A 5251-nucleotide genomic window follows, 5' to 3' on the forward strand; every position below is an offset into this window, starting at 1 on the left:
CTATTTCTTTGTTTTAAAAAAAAATTATGTTTATTTATTCTCTTGAGAGAGAGAGAGAGAGAGAGAGAGAGAGAGAGAGAGAGATGGAGTGCAAAAAGGAGAGGAGCAGAGAGAGGGAGATGCTCCAGGCTCTGAGCTGTCAGCACAGAGCCTGATGCGGGGCTCGAACTCACTGAGCTCATGACCTGAGCCAAAGTTGGATGCTTAAGCAACTGAGCCACCCAGGTGCCCCTAATATTCAACCAACTTTTAAATGCACATAGCTTTCAACTCAGAAACCACTTCTCGAAATTTAATCCTGTAACATGTGCAATCCTAGAACATGTGCAGAATGAAGTATCGATATTTATTGCAGTATTTACACTAGCATATATACTGGAAACAACTTAAAGGTCGATTAAGAGGAGACTTGTTAAATAAATTACAGTCGAGCTATACAATGGATACCTTAATGGACAGACTTGAAAATGGCCCCCAATTATCTCTGCCTCCTGGTACTCGTGCCGAGTGTAATCTTCTCCCTTTCAGTGTGCGTGGGACATGTGACTTCCTTCTAATATACAGAACAGGGCAAAGGTGCAAGAGGTCACTTCCATGATTACATCACAAAGCATATGTCTGTCTTGCTAGCAGACTCTCTCCCTTGCTGACTTTGATGTCGGCTGCTCTGCTGTGAGTTACCTTATGGGGAGGCTTACACAGCAAATAGCTGAGGGTCGCCTGCACCCAACAGTCGGCAAGAAACTGAGGCCATCAGTTCAACAATCCACTGCATTCTGCCAACATCTGTGTGGGTATGAAAGCAGATCTGTCCCTAGTCAAACCCTGAGATGAGAACATAGCTCCAAGGTGTCACTAGAGCCTGTGAGAGACCCCAAAGCAGAGGACCAGATAAGCTGGGCCTGGATTCCTGACCTACAATTTTGAGATAAGAGATGTGCTTGTTTTCAGCCACAGAGTTTATTATGCAGTGAGAGATAACTGATACAGATATTATGCATCTATTAAAAGCATGCTGCAATTTTATATACATTGATAATGGAATGAACTCCAAAATATATTAAGGAAGAAAAAAGCAAGGTTATAACAGTGTGTGTAATGGTATTGTTTGTGCGTATATAGACACTTGCCTATGCATAGAATATGTCTGGTATCTCTAGAATGATATAAGATATTGATAGCAATGGTTGCCCTGTTGGTAGGGAAACTGGGTGGCTGTGGACTTCTTGAGTTTTGATCCATGTACATGAACAAACAATTCAGAAAGTTTTAAGCCCTTTTGTTCTCATTGTACTCAAAATAAAATTTAATTTCTTACAATGGCCTAAGAGACCCTGCATGAGTTGGGCCTTGCCTACCTCTCCACCTTCAGCCCATGCCACTCTTTTCTGGCTTTCAGGACTGTCCAGTCACTAGAATATAAATTCCTCGAAGGCAGGAATATGTCTCTGTTTACTTTTGATCTCTAGCACCTAGTATAGTACAAAATACTCAGTAGGAATCCAGTGAATATTTTTGTAATTTTTAAAAAGTTTTATTTTGAGAGAGAGAACAAAAACAAGCATACACATGCATGGGGGAGGAGCACAGAGAGAGGGAGAGAGAATTGCAAGCAGCCTCCTCACTGCCCACCTAGAGCCCAATGCAGGACTTGATCTCACCAACTGTGAGATCATGATCTGAGCTGAAGTCAAGAGTTGGATGCTTAACCGACTAAACCACCCAGGCGCTCCAGTGAATTTTTTTTTGAGGGAATAATAAATAAATTTGATTTCAAAAGTCTTAGGAAGGGTAAAAGAGGTAATGCCTCATTTTGTTGGCACTCAACAAAAGAGGACACAATATGGGATTTTCCCCGTGTGTATCACTTGAAAGCCTGTCATAAATGGGAATAGAACCTCATTATGTATTCCTCCAGAGACTGACTAGTAAAGGTCAGAGAAAGAAAAAGATTAATTCAGCATTAAATACCCTAAGAAACATGGGAGGGGCTGTTTTATGAAGTGCTGAACACTTCCACAATGACCATTTGCTGTCAGGAAAACTTAAAAATGTGCCCTGAGTGATCTTCTGAGAGCCTTTCTAGGGTTCTAGCGTTCTGTGATTCTGTACATTAAGTGTATTTCGGGTCCTGTCCTTTTCAAAGGAAATAGGCATATTTTTAAAAAAAATATTTTTTTATAGTTTACTTATTTTGAGAAAGAGTGAGCATGAGTGGGGGAGGGGCAGAGAGAGGGAGGGAGAGAGGATCCCAAGCAGGCGCCACACTGTCANTAAAAAAATATTTTTTTATAGTTTACTTATTTTGAGAAAGAAGAGAGAGCATGAGTGGGGGAGGGGCAGAGAGAGGGAGGGAGAGAGGATCCCAAGCAGGCGCCACACTGTCAGCGTGGAGCCCAATATGGGGCTCAGACTCATGAACCATGAGATCATGACCTGAGCCAAAGTCAGACACTTAACTAACTGAGCCACCCAGGTGCCCCTATTGTCTTTATTTCTGACTCCTGGGACCAAAGCAAAAAGATTGGTACATTATCAATCTTTCTATTAAACAGGAATACTGAATATGGGACTTCATTGGGAGATACTAATGGCTGTACTGATTGAAGATTTTGAGGTTTATAAGTCTGTTCTAATCTCAGCTGCCATTATTAGCACAATAGCCTGTCTCTTTGGAACACAAGAGAGCATGGGATAGAGGTTGGTCAAAAGCTTTGCTTTTGACCACAATCATGATGGAAATGTAATTTCATCAAACTGCTCAAGTAGTTTTTCAAAGGCCATATTTTATTGGCCTGCTTTCCTGCTCCATTAACTGCAAACAGTCACATAGACTATACGTAGGGGGCAGTTCTCTGACACTGAAGTCCTTCCTTCAGCAGGAGTAGCTTCAGGTCAGGTGATTAACAAGGACACCATACCAGTTTCAGGCTGGAAAGGCAGTGCATCTTCCTGGTAGCTCCCTGCCGGTTCTGGCTCTTCCCCCCCAGCCTGGGTAAAGATACTGGGACCAATAGTACAAGACCCTCCCATCTTTCTTTTCCTTTATCTTGTTAAGCCTTGGCACACTGCATACAAATTAAACAGCAGGTAAAAAAGGAGTGATTTATATATCCTATTAAAATTAAAAAAACTCTTTAAAATGTTTTATTTATTTCTGAGAGAGAGAGACAGCGTGAGCAGCGGAGGGTCAGAGAGAGAGGGAGATACAGAATCTGAAACAGGCTCCAGGCTCTGAGCTGGCAGTCAGCACAGAGCCCGACGTGGGGCTCGAACCCATGAACCGTGAGATCATGACCTGAGTCGAAGTCGGACACTTAACCGACTGAGCCACCCGGGTGCCCCATCCTATTTAAATTTTGATAGTAACCTTAGCATGTTCTTGACTTAATTCTAGGTTTCAAAACATTTTGAAACAGCACTTCCGTTTATTTAGGAACTGCTGAAATCTAGGAATTTGTTGTTGGAAACCGGCCTCATCTTGCAAAGTTTACATATATGAATACATAGTACTTGGGAGAGTCCTGGCCACAGGCAGGAGTGTGGGTTCTAGTCTGTGTGGCACCAACAAGATATTCCTGTCTCTGGAGCAATGTATCTCCTGGTAACATAAGAAGTTGAATTGCTTTATGTTTTTGAATGTTTATTTATTTTGAGAGAGACAAGAGAGAGAGAGCATAAGCAGAGGGAGGGGCAGAGAGAGAGGAGAGAGAATCCCAAGCAGGCTCCATGCTGTGAGGACACCAACATGGGGCTCAATCAATCCCATGAACCATGAGATCATGACCTGAGCCACAATCAAGAGTTGGAGACTCAACGAACTGAGCTACCTAGATGCCCCTTGAGGTTGAGTTGATTTAAAGAAACTGTATTTGGGCTTTGAACTCTTTGGTCAAACATAAATTTACGCAAAACCTAATATATGAAATAGATGAAAGCATATTTGCTTTGGTGGAAGACGGTACAGAGCCCAGAGCCTCTGAGGCAACTCTCAGGAACATTCCAGGCTCTCCAGAATATTCTGGAAATCTCTGTACCACATAAGCTCTTCCAGTTCTGACATCGCAGAACAATCTACAAAGTACAATTAAATTTGGCCTTGTTAATATGCATCCAAATTCAATGCCTAATTTCTTTTTCTTTCTTTTCTTTCTTTTGCTTGCACATCAATTGGCCCAGATGTGAACTACACTGAGTCTCTTGCATTAATGCTGGTATTAGTAAACACTTAGATTTTAATCATGGCTCGTGTGCTATCCTTCACTCATTCAACTGTGCCAAAAACTGGGGCTATTAAGACAAGTGTGATCTCTGCTCTCAAGCTGCTAGCACGTCCTGGGGGAAAGAGATAAACACGTTAATAGTAGATGTAGACTCCCCAGCATGGGAGCACACACATGGTGAGGGTACCCAGTTCTGGGGGATGGGGAGAGAAGGTTGAGGCAGAGGAAAGGATTCATAAAAATATCAAGTGATATTTATTGAGCATTCATGTGGCAGGCCGCAGTCTAAATCTTTTGTGATCATTTTAGAGACAAGGGCATTGAGGCAAAGGATGGCTAAATAACTTGGCTACAGATAAAAAAAAATGATGGAGGCAGGATTTAAAATCAGGCCGTGTGACACCAGGGTCCCTACTCTTTTTTTTTTANTTCAAAAGAAGTAAAGTTGAGTGGATTTAAGGGGTGGGATAGCTGGATTAGCAGCCCAGGATGCCATTGATTTGGGCTCTGATCTTCTTAAAGGATAAGGGGTAAATAAAATGTGTGAAAGGTCCTGGTGTTTGCTAGATAAATGGTTGGCTGAATTTGAATGTGCAGCAGATATTAGGCAAACTGGGGTCCTGGATAAAAAGGGTGTATAAAGGACTCTTCTAGAAGAGAGAAGACACAGCCAAGCTGTAAAAACCACTTAAGTCTGTTCATATGATGAAAGTTTAAGAAGTGGCAGACTTATCAAAACCACAGAGTTTGCTGTTAGAATAAATGAACTGTACAAGATGTCCTTAAGTCAGTGCAAGCATAGATGTGGTTTACAGCCTTTGCTGACAGGCCCATCCACTTCATTAAATATTCCCCCCTGGCTTTGTGAGTATTGTCATTGTCTAATTTCAATGGAAAAAACAAAAACCACCACCACCAAACACCATCTCCTGGAACAAGGTGTACAGAATGGAGACAGAACACCATCTGCTCGTGTGCACACACCAGTAGGAAAAAAGAGGAGTGGATAATGATCCAGAACATTCTTG

This window comes from Crocuta crocuta, unplaced genomic scaffold (assembly GCF_008692635.1).
Source record: "Crocuta crocuta isolate KB4526 unplaced genomic scaffold, BGI_CrCroc_1.0 scaffold561, whole genome shotgun sequence".
Lineage (NCBI taxonomy): Eukaryota > Metazoa > Chordata > Mammalia > Carnivora > Hyaenidae > Crocuta > Crocuta crocuta.